Source organism: Dipodomys merriami, unplaced genomic scaffold (assembly GCF_024711535.1).
Source record: "Dipodomys merriami isolate MVZ:Mamm:240054 unplaced genomic scaffold, mDipMer1.0.p SCAF_13, whole genome shotgun sequence".
Taxonomy (NCBI): domain Eukaryota; kingdom Metazoa; phylum Chordata; class Mammalia; order Rodentia; family Heteromyidae; genus Dipodomys; species Dipodomys merriami.
The window spans coordinates 16,151,960-16,169,388 of record NW_027202604.1 but is presented as its reverse complement, the minus strand read 5'-3'; the positions used below and the strand labels follow the sequence as shown (position 1 = coordinate 16,169,388).

Genomic DNA, 17,429 nt, shown 5'->3' with positions numbered 1-17,429 from the left:
AGCAACGTGACAGGTGACAGGGCAATGTTTATAATGGCTTGTCCATGTTGAGTGATAACTACAGCTATTAAGGAGTGAAGGTGATTTCTTTGTATTAAGAAAGCAATGTGTGAGTGGGGAATTCAGAACATCAGAACAGGTATTTGAATTTACTGGTATTTGGAAACTAATGAACGTGTTGCCATAGAGAAGAATGAGGACAGGGATTGAAACTGGAGTAGGAGCAAAATTTCATAGTGCACCACTACTTTCATTTTGAGCTATGCAAAGATACTACCTACTAAGTAATACAGGATGGTTTATTAAAGTGATTTATGTCATGGCTTGATGAGTTTCATGAGATGGATGACTCTTTATATATGAATATAACTTTTCATGTTGTAGAGGTACTACTTGAATACTAAGCTAAATACATACCTATCAGTAAAATCACATGTGTATTTCATACCTAATTATATATGACATGCATATGTGTCTTTGCAATTTTAAACCCTCTCTGTCTAGAGATCTGATTTAGTGAGGTTTAAGAAGAAGGCAGGATGTGGGAAGGGAACTATTACCAGATATTCAATATCTTAGATGTAAGGAAATAACTCAGTGATTATGTACCTTCCCTTAAATTTACAACTTTTTATTGTGATCTTTGTGCTTACCTTTAGGGCCTTATGCTTGCTGGGCCTGTGCTCTACTGCTTGAGCCAACTTTGTAGCCCTACTTTTTATTGTTTAATTTGGAGATGGAATCCCCAAGACTTTTCTGCCTGATTTGGCTTCATACTGTGATCCTCCAGATCTCAGCCTCCTGAGTAGTTAGGATTACAGGTAAGAATTATTTACATAGCCAGGATTGTAGACAGTGGTAAAGTGCTTTTCTAGGAGGCATAATATATTGAGTTGCATCCCTAGTACCACCAGAAACTAAACCAAACTAATAATAACAACCCCTATCCCCAGTTCTAAATTGAGTACACTAGTAGGAATTACTGTGTTCTTCGGTTTTTACTCCAGAGGGCACCCTTTACCTTATGTTCCCTGTGAGTGAATGGTTGTGTAACTTGGCAGGACCATGGGGTTTCAGGTTATTCATGTTGTTACACAGATATTGTTTGTAATGTTACCTCATTAAAAAGAAGTTAGAATTGAACCTACAGAAATGATTCCATTTAGCTAGGGTTTTTGTTGTTGTTGTTGTCAGTTGTGGGGCTTGAACTTGGCCTGGGTGCTGTCCCTGAGTTTCTTTGTGCTTTCTTTCTCAGGGCTGGTGCTCTACCACTTGAGCCACAGTGCTACTTCTGGTTTTTGAGTGGTCAATTGGAGATAAGAGTCTCATGAGGATTTTTCTGCCTGGGCTGGCTTTGAACCTCAGTCCTCAGATTTCAGCCTCCTGAGTTTTACCTAGGTTTTTTTTTTTTTTTTTTCCAATAGGAGGACTATGTTTTATTTATTTATTTTTTTATTTATTTACTTTTTTTCTGTTGTGGGGCCTGAACTCTGGGCCTGGGCACTGTTCCTCAGCTCTTCAACTCAAGGCGAGCACTCTAGCACTTGAACCACAGCGCCACTTCTGGCTTTTTCTGATTATGTGGTGCTGAGGAATCAAACCCAGGGCCTCATGCATGCAAGGCAAGCACTCTACCACTGAGCCACCTTCCCAGCCCCTTACCTAGTTTTTAGAAGCCACTATTTAGGAAAAAAGTAGGATTCCTCCCCCCCCGGAAGTGTTCTTCTTGAAAGCATTTTTGCATAAGTGAAAAACTTGTGTGATATTCAAGGACTTTTCAGGCCTGTGAATGGAGCAGTGAAACTCCACTGAAAGTTGTCTGTCACACTTATCTAACGCTAGCACTTGCCAGGAGAAATGTCATGTTTTTCATATGGATGTAAATTCTAAGGTGGTATTTATGGTTTTGTCCTTTGCTTCTGTGCAAGTCAGTGAAGAGCAGGTAACTGTTTAGAGAAAGCCAGCTCTGAGTCATTAGGTTTATTAGATTTCTCATTTAGACTCTTACCAATATGAACTTAATGGATAGAGAGATTTTTCTAAAAATTTTCAGGCCCTCCAGTTAGAGGTTAAGTTGAGATTTAAGCTCATGGTTGATGCTAAAAACTATTTGTCTTCTTGTTTTTCATTTCTCATTAGCGTGGTGGAATCTAAGGTGCTGTTTCCAGTACCATTGAACATTAACATATATAGATTAATTTTACTTGCTGATCCTTGAGATCTTGTTTTGTCTTCTGTCAGGTTAACTACAAATGTTTTTCTTTCTATTTAAAAAACATTCATTGAGCTGGGAATGTGGCTTAGTGGTAGAGTGCTTGCCTAGCATGATGAGGCCCTGGGTTCGATTCCTCAGTACTACATAAACAGAAAAAGCCAGAAAGTGGTGTTATGCTCAAAGTGGTAGAGTGCTAGCCTTGAGCAAAAAGAAGCTCAAGGACAGTGCCCAGGCCCTGAGTTCAGTTCCCACGACTGGCAAAAAAAACAAAAACAAAAACAAAACACACACACACAAAATCCCCACATTCATTACTGTAACTTTTGTGAATTAAATCACTAATATTATAGACATTTAATCTCAAAGATATTTTCATTCTGTCTCCAGATCCCTTGAGGGCTGGGAATAAAATTTTCAGGAGTATTGCTGAATTTGTTAATTAGATTGATTACAGAGCTTGACACATAGAAAGCAATAGTATCTGTTCAGTGAATGATACTATTAGGGCTCATATGTTTTAAAATTAAAGGCTTCCAGTTTGTTTAGTCAGCTAGATTATATAGTGTTTTTTTTTTTTTTTTTGTAGGTCATGGGACTTGAACTCTGGGCCTGGGCGCTATACCTCAGCTCTTCAGCTCAAGGGTAGCACTCTACCACTTGAGCCACTACACCACTTCTGGTTTTCTGTGTGGTTTATTGGAAATAAGAGTATCATGGACTTTCCTGTCTGAGCTGGCTTTGAAACTCCATCCCCAGATCTCAGCCTCCGGGGTAGCTAGGATTACAGGTGTGAGTCTCCGACGCCTGGCTTATATAGCTTTTATATATGATACTAGCCATTAAAATATGGCTTGCTGTAATGGCCAGAAGATGGGAATCTTTTTTTTTTTTTTTTTTTTTTTGTCGGTCATGGGGCTTGAACTCTGGGCTTGGGCGCTGTCCCTCAGCTCTTCAGCTCAAGGCGAGCGCTCTACCACTTGAGCTACAGCGCCACTTCCGGTTTTCTAGTGGTTTATTGGAGATAGGAGTCTCACGGTCTTTCCTGCCCGGGCTGGCTTTGAACCGCGATTCTCAGATCTCAGCCTCCTGAGTAGCTAGGATTACAGGCGTGAGCCACCGGCGCCCGGCTCTTTTTTTTTTTTTTTTAAACCATGGTTCCATCGAGGGAAAATATTGAGTAAATAGTGATTGCAATTTTGACTTCAAAGTAAGAGTTATGGGCTTGTTTTGGTGTTGTTTTTGCAGGGCTTTGAGTGTGCTGGACAAGCAATCTATAACCGAGCTATAAAGGATATTGAATTTTTTTTTAAGTCTTGAGAAGGGTTTAACCTATTAAACAAGAATAAAATGAAAATTTGTTTCAGTTATTTTCACCGGTCTTAAATACACTTACATTGTTGGAAAACTGACCATTTCCCTTAAATATAATGCTTGTACAATTTTTGTTTAATGTACATGCTTGTAAAGTATCAGTGATGGGAGATTTCAAGTCCCAGATCATATGTTGGTTTGAGGTGGTGCTACTTTTGTTCTTTAGAATTATTGTATAATTCCCCTTCTCCTTCGCTTTCAGTTTTGTGTTCTGTTTGTGAATCTCCTTCCTTCCTAGACTGCTCCCTAACTTCCAGTCCACGAAGAAATGAGTAAACAGGTGCTATAGCCAGCCTGTGTATTTTCTCAGTGGAATCCTTCAGTGATATGGACTACTTACTTTTGCTTTGCTTGTAATTGTGTCAAGGAGGAAATTGCTTATCCTTTTGCACATGCCATTAGCAGTATGGCAACTGCAGAAGATTCCCCTAGTATGCTGTTTTTCTGTTATGAGCTGTTTATATCTGGGCAAATCGGTCTCCTTTTTGTTTGGAATAAGGGATTCATTCAGACTAAAAATAGCCTACATTCTGTCTTTTAGTTTGTTGAATTTTTTTCAGAAATGGGAAATTCAGTTATAATTACAAACTCAAACCTTAGAGGTGGTAGCAAGTCCATGGTGGGGTGTCAGCCATACCCGAGTTTCCTATTTATAATTTGCCACCAAGTGGCCTTGAACAAGTAGCATCTTTTTCTTCAAATTGATAATCCTGTGGACTCAGCTTCCCAAGTGCTGGGATTAATTACAAGAGTAAGCCACTATGCCAGTTTCATCTAACACTTTTGAATCTCACTCTTCTCATTTGTAAGCTTAACTCCAGGTCTGGGCACTGTCCCTGAACTTCTTTTACTCAATGCTAGCACTCTACCACTTGAGCCACAGAGCCACTTCTGCCACTTCCAGCCTTTTCTGTGTATGTGGTACTGAGGAATCGAATCCAGGGCTTCATGCATGCTAGGCAAGCACTCTGACCACTAAGCCACATTCCCAGCCTTCTTACCTTGTTTTAACTATTTTTCTTTAGTAATTAAGTTTCTTATCAGCTCTATATTGCAATGTTTAATGCTTAAAAGTAGGCATGGGGTAGCTAGCTCCTAGTTGTGAGGCATGATCAGAATAAATGATGCTTTGTAGGAGAGACTCATAGGCTCTTCCCCCCCCCCCCCAAGTTGTTATTGAGACAGGATCTTATTGTGTGGCTCAGGCTGTCTTTGAACTTGGTTAGATGATAGGTGTGTGTTCAGATATCAACCCCTACTATATTGTCATATTTTTCTCTATTGCTTCTGTAGGGCTTTGTTGTTTTTCAGTGCCTGAAGTGCAGCTCATGCTCTTGCTTTTTTAGAAGTTTTTAGCATATATCAATTACGAGCTTCATTATGACAACTCAACATATATTGGCTAGTAGTTAACATCATATATTATTCTCTTTGCATTTCTTATCTCAATGAGTAGAGCATTATTCCTTTGGTTGTTTAGTGGTCGCAGCGTGGACATTGACTGTCCTGTCTTTATCAGCACTAACTCCAGTGGATTCAGTGTTAAAGCCATCTAGAGTCAGTCCGCTTCTGTCTGCTTTGATTGCATAGTTCAGGCTTCCTTATTCTTTTTTTTTTTTTTTTTTTTTTTGGTCGGTCGTGGGGCTTGAACTCTGGGCCTGGGCGCTGTCCCTCAGCTCTTCAGCTCAAGGCGAGCGCTCTACCACTTGAGCTACAGTGCCACTTCCGGATTCCTGGTGGTTTATTGGAGATAGGAGTCTCACAGTCTCTCCTGCCCGGGCTGGCTTTGAACCGCGATCCTCAGATCTCAGCCTCCTGAGTAGCTAGGATTACAGGCGTGAGCCACCAGCGCCCGGCCAGGCTTCCTTATTCTTTCACCAGGAATGAAGTGCCTTTCTAGTTGACTCCAGTCTCTCCCATCACCGCCGCCCCCCACAATTGTCTACAGTATTGCCTTGCAGAGGCACAGTGCTGATGAGTTTCTTCTACTGCTTGTTACATGCACTCCATTGCTTTCAGACTGAAGATTTTTTTTTTTTTATTTGGATAGTGGGGCTTGAGCTCAGGGCCTAGGTGTTGTCCCTGAACTCATTTGCTCAAGGCTAGTGCTCTACCACTTTGAGGCACTGCTCCACTTACAGTTTTTGAGAAGTTCAGAGGAAATGAGAGTCTCATGGGGATTTTTTTTTTTAAACCAGGGCTGGCTTTGAACGTCATCCTCTGATCTCAGCCTCTTGAGTAACTAGGATTACAGGTGTGAGGCCTCAGCACCCGTCTTCAGAATGGCTCTAGAGCTCCTAAGTCCATCTGCCTTTCTGACTATTCCTCTGGTCTGCTTCTCCCTCCATTTCTACAATTCAAATCTATGCAACCCACTTTGAACATACTAGACATTTGTGATTTCTGGGTTGTGTACATTGGATCACTGGCACTGAATGATTGAGGATACAAATGGAAGTCTGCTGAGGAGTAAGGAGAGATTGAGTTCTACTTATTTTAGTATCCATTTTACACTGGGAATTGACTTTCCAAGTGCATTACCATTCCTGTATTTACATTTTTCAGAGATTTAGTGAAACTCCTCTTTATTGAAGTTTTCTCTCCTCTGTCAGCTTTTATCTTTCTTTCTTTTTTGTTGGTTCTGGGGCTTGAACTCTGTGTGGGTCTGGGCACTGTCCTTGAGCTTCTTTTGCTCAAGGCGAGCACTGTACCACTTGTGCCATAATACCGCTTCCAGCTTTTTTTGAGTAGTTTATTGGAGGTAATAGTCTCATGGATTTTCCTGCACAGGCTGGCTTTGAAGCTCAGCCTCCTGAGTAGCTAGTATTATAGAGGTGAGCCACCGGCACCCTGCAGCTTTGCTTTTAAAAATACCATGTTAGGGAATCCTATTTAACTGAGGACCGTCAAGATGACTTTTTAAAAAAACTATTATTGAGGTGTTGTACAGTGGATTACTGTTTCATAAGTCAGGTAATGAGTACAATAATTTTTGGACAGTGTCACCCCCCCTCCTGTTCCTGCCTACAGGATTTTTTTAAAGTTGTTTTTCTTTACCTGTTTGCCTTTTATAAGCATTAATTTGATTGCTGTTGTTTGAATCCATCTATTTTTATCCACATAAAAACAATCGCTCGCCAGGTGTGGGCACCAGTTTGAGGCCAGCCGTGGTAAAAAGGTCTAATGGTGGTACATTCTTGTGGTCCTCGCTATGTTAGAGGCCGTAGGAACGAGGATCTCAGTCTGAACACTGCCTCAGGGGTAAAGCAAAAAGACTGGGGATATTGTTCAAGTGGTGGAACCCCTGTCTTAACAAGTGAGGAGGCCCGAGTTCAAATCTCAGTACTGCTTCCCACCCAAGAAAAGAAATTCTTGTTGAGAGAACAAACAGGGACAATATTGTAAATGTTTGGGATTTTTCCTAACATGGGAGAATAGAATGTCAAGTAAGATACTACTTGCTTGAATTAGTTAAATAAAAGCACCTAACATTTGTTACATTTTGTTCACCATGAAGATGATTACCTTGTGAAGTAATTCACTTGAATATATCTTACTAATAATACCTATATCCACACTTTAAAAGGAGCTAGTAACTATCAAAGAGTAAAATGGTAATCATTGGTGATAAGTGGCAGACTTGCCACTTGACCTGCATAACCACTGGCAATATTTAATTCTGAATTCTGTTTACTATTACTGTTTCACAATTGACAATTCTTACCTCACTAAGTTAAAACAGGAACTGTGTGAGGGTTCTAGGCAGTTCTAGCCAGGGTTCTGTTGGTTTTCCTGGAGTCAGAAATTTATTTTAAATTTTTTTTTCTCTTCAAAAATAGTGTTCTGTCTGACATCCAGGAAAACCTGAACAAATGTTCAGGACGACTAAGAAAAGGCCTTGGAGAGAAGAACCTCTAACTTCCACCCTTCTCACCTCTGACACACACTTCTTTCTCAGGTCCACTTGAAGCCACTCTTCTGGCTGCATCTGCTTCCGTTTCTTCTGTCTTCTCGGTGCAGAATCCCTAGTCTGGATCCTTCTAGGTAAGGTTAGGACTATGGATTTTAATTAACAGATTAACCAATGGCTGGCTGCATTGTGATAGTCTGCATAGAGCCAAGTCAATGATGCTTAGTGTGTTCAGTGGATTTGCATGAGTTAATGTAGAAATAATCTGCTTTCTCTGCTTTTGATAACCACTTTGAAATGAAAAGTTTAGGGGATTGTAATGCATACAAAACAATTACCTGTTTTTTTTAAAAGATATATATGTACCTAACAGTTTCTACTAAAACTGGAATAGCTTATGGTAAAAAATGATTTATGTTACATCACTAGGATTCCTTCACACAGAGAACAGATTTTTTTTTTTTTTGGTCAGTCATGGGGCCTGAACTCTGGGCCTGGGCGCTGTTCCTGAGCTCTTCAGCTCAAGGCTAGTGCTCTACCACTTGAGCCACAATGCCACTTCGTTTTTTTCTGCTTATGTGGTGCTAAGGAACTGAACCCAGGGCCTCATACATGCAAGGCAAGCACTCTATACCACTGACTCACTTTCCCAGCCCCCAGATTTTTTTTTTTGTAAAGCTTTTTTCCCATTTTTCAGTGGGACTGTTTGAATTCAGGACCTTTCACTTGCTAGGCAAACACTCTCCATTGAGCTACACTTCCAGCCCTACTTATTTCAGTAAAACTCTTAAATGCGAGTTCAAGGTGTATTTCAGTCTGCAGAATTATTTTATTTTATTTATTTGTTTTCCAGTCCTGGGGCTTGAATTCAGGGCCTGGGCACTGTCCCTGAGAGCTAGTACTCTACCCTTGGGCCACAGCACCACTTCTGGCTTTTTCAGTTTATGTGGTACTGAGGAATTGAACCCAGGGCTTCATGCATGCTAGACAAGCACTCTACCACTGAGCTACATTCCCAGTCCCAGATTCTTATAAGAGGATGAAAGATGAAACTCCAATTTGTGTTTTCTGTGTATGTATTAATACTGATTTTTTGAGGAAGAATCTGGTAGATGTAAACTTTTTCCTCACAGGGTCTTAAAAATACAGGAAATCAGTGGTATCTTCTACTTATTTTTAACCCAGCAACTTGTGATGGGTGGGGGAATTCGAGGTTGCTTTTCCCTTAAAGTGACATTTGTAAATTCCAGAGACATTTTAGATTTTCATAACTGGGGAGATATTTTGTGTGTTTTTGTGTGTGTGTGTGTGTGTGTGTGTGTGTGTGTGTGTGCTGCTAGTGTCTAGAATAGATAACTGGGGAGATATTTTAAGTGTGTGTGTGTGTGTGTGTGTGTGTGTGTGTGTGTGTGTGTGTGTGCTGCTAGTGTCTAGAATAGATAACTGGGGAGATATTTTAAGTGTGTGTGTGTGTGTGTGTGTGTGTGTGTGTGCTGCTAGTGTCTAGAATAGAGACTGAATAATGGTTCTAACCACTGTAAGGGCACCCTATAATTGTATAGGCCCCTATAGTAAAGATATGTCTACTCCAAAATGTTAGTAGTGCCAAGAGGGAGAAATCCTGTCTTAAGGATTAGAATCAAGGATCATAGAGCAAGAAGATCAAATGTTTCACAGTAGAGAAGACCAATAATGGATTTTGGAGTTGAAGTGACTCAAGCCAGACATTGGTGCCTCATGCTTGTAATACTAGCTACTCAGAAGGCTGAGATATGAGGATCCTGGTACAAAGCCTGGTGGCCATGAAACTCTTTTCTTCAATCAACTAGCAAAAAGCTAGAAATGAATGTGTAGCTGAAGTGGTAAAGTACCAGCCTTGAGTGGAAGAGGCTCAGCAAGAATGAGGCCCAGAACTCAAGACTCAGTATCAGGACCAAAAAAGAAAAGAAAAGAAAAAAAAGAAGTAACTCTTCACTGGTTTGAATGCCTTAGAGGAAGTGAAAAAAAGCCACATTTGTATTGAAGTCTTAAGTTTAGATAGACCCGAGTTTTACTGAATATATATATTTGTACACACAGTTATATATAGGTATACAAAGTTAATTTTTTTCCTGGTCTCAAAAAATAGTCTATGGGGCTGGGAATGTGGCTCAGGTAGAGCGCTTGCCTTGCATGCATGAGGCCCTGGGTTCGATTCCTCAGCACTATAAGCAGAAAAAGCTGCAAGTGGTGCTGTGGCTCAAGTGGGTAGAGTGCTAGCCTTGAGGTGAAGAGCTGAGGTAAAGAGCAGTGCCCAGGCCCAGAGTTCAAGCCCACGACCAACCAAAAAAAAAAAAAAGAGCCACACTGCTATTAAAAAAAAAAAAAAAAAAGGCCGGGTGCTGGTGGCTCATGCCTTTAATCCTAGCTACTCAGGAGGCTGAGATCTGTGGATGGAAGTTCAAAGCCAGCCCGGGCAGGAATCCATGAAACTCTTATCTCATAAACCACCAGAAAACCCGAAGTGGCACTGTAGCTCAAATGGTAGAGCACTAGCCTTGAGCTGAAGAGCTGAGAGACAGCGCTCAGGCCCAGAGTTCAAGGCCCATGACTGACAAAAAAAAAAAAAAAAGTCCAAAAATGTAGGCAGAAACATAATCTAGGTTTGGCTTCAAACTTATGATCCTCCTGTCTGAATTTTCCAAGTGCTATTTATAGTTAGGAATTAATAGGCCTAGCTTATTAATCCATACTTTTAAATCTTTTAAATAGTTATTATAACGGTGATATACAGAGGGGTTATTCTTTCATAAGTTAGGTAATGAGTACATTTCATTTTGGACAATGTTTGCCCTTTGTGCTCTCCCAGTTTGTCCTCACTCACAAGTTGTATAGTTCATTTTCAACATAGTGTCTAGTGAGTACCACTGCTGCCTTTGTTCACCCTTTGTCCCTCCATTTCTCTTGTCACCCCTACAGGACAGATAAACGAACAAACAAGATAAAAAGGAAAGGAAAAAAACCCCCTCTATTTCCTGGAGTCCATTTAGATAATTATTTTATATGATCAAAGGTGTTGCACCTTTGTGTTCCTCCCCTAAGTGTTAAACCATATTTTTACTTTAATTATATACTTAAACTAGTTTCAGTTATATTTTAGTTCTTGCCAATCAGATTATTTATTTAAATATCTTAAAGTGTTTTTGTTATTGTTGTTAATTGGAGACAGAACTTTGGACTTTTTTGGCCAGACTGGCTTTGAACTTTCATCCTTGGATCTCTGCCTCCTAAGTAAATAGGATTATAGGCACTTGGTTTATGTAAGTTCTAACCAGTTGTAGTCTAAGATGAACCTATATCTTTGTGATAAACATCTATTATAAATACTATAACTAAATTAGCATCTTCTCATTGCAAATAGAACTATATCATTTTTGTCCCTGGCATTTTTAGTAAATGTAAAGTATTACTATTTTTGCAATGCTACTAGGTATTGAATCCAGATTATCTTGCATGGTAGGCAGCTGCTTTACCACTGAGCTGTTCCTTTCATACCCTAAAGTTTTATTCTTAAGAAAAGCAGAGGGACTGCAACTCAAAGTGCTTTAACTAGCATGGATGAAGTCCTTGTTTTAAGCCTCAGCACCACAAAATAAAAGAAGAGAAAAGAGAAAGCCCTACTTATACTGGAACTAGCTGCTGTTTCTGCTTCTGCTTCTGTCTCCTTCTCTTCCTCCTTCTCCTTCCTCCCTCCTCCCTTTTTCTTCTTTCTTCTTCAGTTCTGGGGCTTGAACTCAGAGCCTGGGCACTGTCCCTGAGCTGCTTTTGCTCATGGTTAGTGCTCTACCATTTGGGCCACAGGGCCACTTCCAGCCTTTTCTGTTTATGTGGTACTGAGGAATCGAACCCAGGGCTTCATGCATGCTAGGCAAGCACTCTACCACTAAGCCACATTAGCCAGAAGTAGATTCTTAAACAGTGTAAAAGACAGAAATATTAAGTCAGGTCCTGGTGGCTCTTGTCTATAATCTTAGCTACTCAGGAGGCTGAGATATAGAGGATTTTGGTCTAAAATCAAACTGGGCAGAGAAATGGGAATCTATCTTTAGTTAACTAGCAAAATTGCCAGTGGCTTAAGTATTAGAGTGCCATCAAAAAGCTGAGCCACTGACAAGCCTCTGAGTTCAAGTCCCAGTACTAGCAAAAAAACCCACCCAACCAAACAACAACCCTTGAAATTTTGAGTATGTGAAACAACTTTAAAAATGGCTGTAAACTTACTTGTTTATAGTATATAGATATTAAATGTTGCATATAAAGTACCCATATGAAAAATTTTACTCTGCTATAGTCTGTATTTGGTTAATATGTTGAATGAAATATTTAATAGTAGGTTGCCCCCTTTCCCTCCCCTGTTTGAGACAGGGTTTCCCTGTGAAGCCCAGGCTGGCCTTGAACTCATTATCTTCCTGTCTCAGCCTTCTGAGGTCTGGAGATACAGGCATATATCTATGGACATTGCCCTAAGTTTTTAATATTTTTGTTATTTCTAAAAGTAAGCAGGTAGATTTCATAAAGCAGCTTGCCAGAGAACCTTTTCAAACTTGGACTGCTTCAGTTCACTCACCATATCCATAGCATGAGAGACGTTTGGATTTCTCATTGTAGCCACTAGGTGGTGGTGTTATGACAAAGTCTACCTTAGGTGGTGGTGGACAGGGAAATAGTAGCCCAAATGAGGCCTGGGAGAGGGAGCAGTGATGTTGAGTCTGTGTGAAGGCTGTGGGTTGACTGTGTGCCTTGCTGAAGCATGCTTACAATGAGGCAGGTTTTCATTTGTTCCACAGGAGGTTTTCCTTCCTCTTTTCTTGACCTGTGCCTTCAGATTTGCCTGTGGAAAGTAAATGAAGGTAAACTTGTCATGTTTGTTATAATTATGCTGACATGTTAATGTTTTTATAGTGATACACTTAATTTTATTAGCTATCACTGACTTGCTAGCAGTAAATATTTAAAAATAAGTGAACATTTTTGTGATTTTACTTACAATTCCCTCTAAAACGTATTTGAGTAATGGTGGGTGGGGCTCCATTGGGAGCCCTGTGTGCAGCAAAAAGGCATTTGAGCCAATAAAATAATATGGAGAACCAATAAAATTATGTGTAGTTTAATTTATGTAAGGACACTTGGCATAGTGGAACATAGGAGCTCTGAAATTAACTAGCCTTGAATTTGAATTAATGGTATTTTCAAAAATTCTTGTGAAAATTAGAAATAAGGCTTGTGAGTAGCCCAATAAAAATGCATAGTCTCTTGAGGTGTAAGGCATAATGTTATTTGCTTACTGACTTTGTGGCATGATTGATCCTAGGGCCTTGTGCACGTTAAGCACGTGCTCTACCACTGGACTCCACACCTAGTCATGCTTTTAAATTTTAGCTTCTCCAAAGCTAGCTATGGGGCCTTGAAAGACTATAAAAAGCCTATAGAGCATCTTAGTAAATGGCACCTGTTCTTCTAACAACATAAAAGCGACTAATAATCTAGCTTCCCTCTCCTTATAATAAGTTTGTTTTCCTTAAGCTTCTACTTGGAAGTAAGAATTTAAAGTAGAAGAATTGAAAACAAGGCTGTTGGGGGTGTAGCTCAGTGGCAAAAATATTTGTTTAGCGTATGTGAAGCCTTAGGTTTAATGACCCAAACTGAAACATCAAAACCCAAAAAGGTTTAAAGCATTTTCTCATAATTAGGACACTGCACCAATCCTCTCTCCCCTTTCTATCAAATAAAGAGAAGCATGGGTGCTCCACTTGTATCAGCTGCATCTTTAGAAGTTGCATTGCTATATATAGGGTTCCTGTGCTCAAAAAGTGACTTTTCATCTCTAAGAGGAACTTAAATGGATGCTACAGAATCTTACTTGTTTTTGTATCAGGCTCTTGCCAACTAGCCCAGGCTGGCCTTGAACTGGAGATCCTATTAAACCACAAGGTTTGTATGCTTACATTTGCATTTTTTATTAAACACATTTTTTTTTTTTGGTAGTACTGAAGTTTGAGCTCAGGACTTCTTATTAGGGTAACCTATTAAACTTTCTATTGTTTAGCCTACTGAATTAGCCTCTCCATTCCCTATCTTTTTGCTTTTGTTTTTCAGATATTTATTTTAACCTGTATTAGCCTCAGATCACATCCTCCCCCATCTCTGCCTCTAAAGTAGCTGGAATTATAAGCATAAATTATTGGCATGGCTCTATGCAACATGTTCTTAATATCTCTGATTCCTGTAAAATTTTACACCAGATTTCTAAATTTTTTTTCCCCCTTTACCCAGTTGAAACTCACAAGTAGAATTCTAAGCTGTTTTAGTATTCTTTTTTCCTAAATTTGATATTAAAACAATTTCTTTATTGGCTGGAGTATAGCTTCAGTGGTTGAATACCTGCCTAGCACCTGCCTAATCAACATGAGGCCGAGTCCAAACCTTATAGTCTCCCCTCACAAATTATTTATATGTAATTATTATAGATGTATGTATTTTTGTAAAGCTTAAAAAACTATCCCTTCTTTACCTAACAGTTTATTTTTAGAAAATAGGAATTTAATGAGGAAAAGTTTGAACCATCTTCTGTAGCTAACCTTGTGAAATACTTTTACAAAAAAGTACTTGGTCATCAAGGTTATAACTAATAAAAGAATTTATTATAACTTTGAAGAATTTCACCTCATTAATGTATTATTTATGATATTAATTATTACATCATAAATGAGTGAAATTTTAACTTCTTCAGAGGAACATGATTGACTAGTGTATTTTTTCTGTTTAATCCATGGTTATATATCTTACCCAGGCCTGTTTCTTCAGATTTGTATATATTTGGCAAGTCTATAGATCATAGGAAAGGTTAAGATTCAAACATAATCATATAAACATTATATATATACTTTGGGGATTTCTAATTCCTGGTACTTTTTGGGAGTGGACAATGGTGTCTCAAGATACTGCGCAGGTTGACCTGGAAGAACTTCTGATCATCCTCAGCATCTCAGAGACCCCACATCTGGCTTGCCTGTTAGTCATTATATAGCGAGTCACTGAAAGATTAAAACTGTACAGTACATTTTGTTTCACATATTAATTTGGTTTTAACTTTGTATTCTTATTTAATGTATGTCATCAGTGACTTCTACAGGATTAATTAGAGGGGCATTAGCTGTGGAGCAAAGGTATTTCTGTAGAAAATATCATTTAAAATTGTGTACCCAAAGAATAAATTTTCAATTTAAATTGCATTTTACATGTATTTGATAAACAGTTTATTTGTTTATATTCACTGAGAATTTTGTCTCCATGTAGTTGGATTAAAACTTTTAAAATTATTATAAAAGTGATGTACAGAAGGGTTACAGTTACATAAGTCAGGTAATGTTGGATTAAAAATTTTAATTTCATTAAACATACTTGGAATAGAGGAAGAGCATAAACTGAGACTGTATTCAAATTTTTTTCTTTCTTTTTTTTTTGGGGGGGGGGTCCGGTCGTGGGCCTAAACTCTGGGCCTGGGTGCTGTCCCTCAGCTCTTCAGCTCAAGGCTAGCGCTCTACTACTTGAGCCATAGCACCACTTCCGGCTTTTTTCTTTTTGCTTATGTGGTGCTGAGGAATCGAACCCAGGGCCTCATGCATGCAAAGCAAGAGCTCTACCACTGAGCCACCTTCCCAGCCCTGTATCCAAATTTTAAATCCACTGCTTACTTAGACTTTGAGTAATTTAGCTTGTATCTCTGAGTAAGAGTTGAGAGGGGCTTGAACTCTGGGCCTGGGTGCTATCCCTGGCTCTTCAGCTCAAGGCAAGCACTCTACCAATTGAGCCACAGTGCCACTTCTGGTTTTCTGGTAGTTTATTGGAGATAAGAGTCTGATAGACTTTCCTGCCTGGGCTGACTTTGAACTGAGATCCTCAGATTTCAGCCTTCTTAGTAGTTAGGATTACAGGCATGAGCCACGAGTGCCCAGTGAAGTTTAGCATAGTTTTAAGCTGGTATATGAACTGTTGTTTATGCAGAGCTTCAGCACATAGATGAAATGTCTGTTTTCTAGAAAATAATACCTTGTCTTGAGTCTTTCTGTTCATATCAAAATGTTCATTGACTAACCAGCATGGAGAACAGAAAGAAAAACATTAAAGTTTACCCATAGCTCTTTAATCCTCCCCAACCCCCTTTGGTGTTAGGGTTTTACCAGCATACAAGGCAGGTGCTCTGAGAGAGAGAGAGAGAGAGAGAGAGAGAGAGAGAGAGAGAGAGAGAGAGAGAGAGAGAGAGAGAGAGAGAGAGAGGAGAGAGACATGCACGCGCGTGCGCAGTTCATGTGCACATTGCTTTGAACTTCTGAAGGCAAGCCACACACACACACACACACACACACACACACACACACACACACACACGCGCAGTCCAAATCTCAGCCTTCAAGACACACACACACACACACACACATATACACACATACACACACACACACACACACACACACACACACACACAGTCCTAATCTCAGCCTTCATGTACACATTGTTTTGAACTTCTGAAGGCAGGATGGAAGCATTGAGGATAGGAATATGTCTGCTGTAATGCATCCAAGGTGTGATTGCTTGACTTGTGAGCCTCACTGAGGCGCATTTGTACTTCAGGAGCTAATAAGATATGGCCATTTAGACTCGCATTTGACAGTATGCTTCCTCAAAAATAAATGGAGTCTGTCACCTTTTTTTTGTTGTTGTTGTTGGTCTTGGGGCTTAAACTCTGGGTCTGGGTGTGTCCCTCAGCTCTTCAGCTCAAGGCTAGGCTCTACCACTTGAGCCACAGCGCCACTTCTGGCCTTTTCTGTTTATGTTGTGTTGAGAAATTGAACCCAGGGCCTCATTCAGGTGAGGCAAGCACTCTGTTACTCAGCCACCTTTCCAGCCCAGAGTCTGTCACCTTAAGAAATACAATGAATAGGGGGCTGGGAAGGTGGCTCAGTGGTAGAGCGCTTGCTTTGCATGCATGAAGCCCTGGGTTCTATTCCTCAGCACCACATAAGCAAAAAGAAAAAAGCCAGAAGTGGCGCTGTGGCTCAAGTGGTAGAGCGCTAGCCTTGAGCTGAAGAGCTGAGGGACAGTGTCCAGGTCCAGAGTTCAGGCCCACGACCCAACCCCCGCCCCCCCCCCCAAAAAAAAAAAAAGAAAAGAAATACAATGAATAGTATCTGTTACCAATAATAATTTAAGGTTTCAGATAGAAATTAGAATTTTAGAAAGCTATTATATTCATGATATTTGCAAAGATAATTTTTAATTTTTATTACTGAATGATGAACTATGACATTTGGAAAAGCTTAACACCTAGGAAACATGTATTTTCCAAAAGGGTGAGATACATTAAAAACAGCAAGCTGGGCCTGATAATGGATATCTTCAATCCTAACTATTCAGGAGGTAGAGACTGGAAGATCAAGAGGTCAGGGCCAGCCCAAGTAAAGAAAAGGAAATCCTATCTCACAGAATACAAACAGAAAAAGAGGCTGAAGGTATATTGAACACTTGTTGAGCCAGCAGGAGGAATTGGGTTCAATCCCTAGTATGAATAGAAAAAACAAAACCCCGCTGGAAAAACCATAGACCAGTAGGATTTCATGTAAGAGAATACTAGATGTTCATTGAAATGGTTTCAGATTCTTTTTTTTTGGTCGGTCATGAGGCTTGAACTCTGGGCCTGGGCGCTGTCCCTCAGCTCTTCAGCTCAAGGCGAGCACTCTACCACTTCCTCCTGAGTAGCTAGGATTATAGGCATGAGCCACCAGCCCCTGGCTTCAGATCAATCCTTCCTTCCTTCCTTCCTTTCTCTCTCTCTCTCTCTTTCTCTTTCTTTCTTTCTTTTTTGGGTCCGGTCGTGGGGCCTGGACTCTGGGTCTG

General features: G+C 39.9%; 1 protein-coding gene across 8 annotated transcripts in view; it reads left to right on the top strand.

Annotated features, from left to right (window-relative positions):
* The window catches only part of Slc4a7 (solute carrier family 4 member 7), a 97,484-nt gene that overhangs the window by 9,190 nt on the left and 70,865 nt on the right, over positions 1–17,429 (top strand). The window lies entirely within an intron of this gene.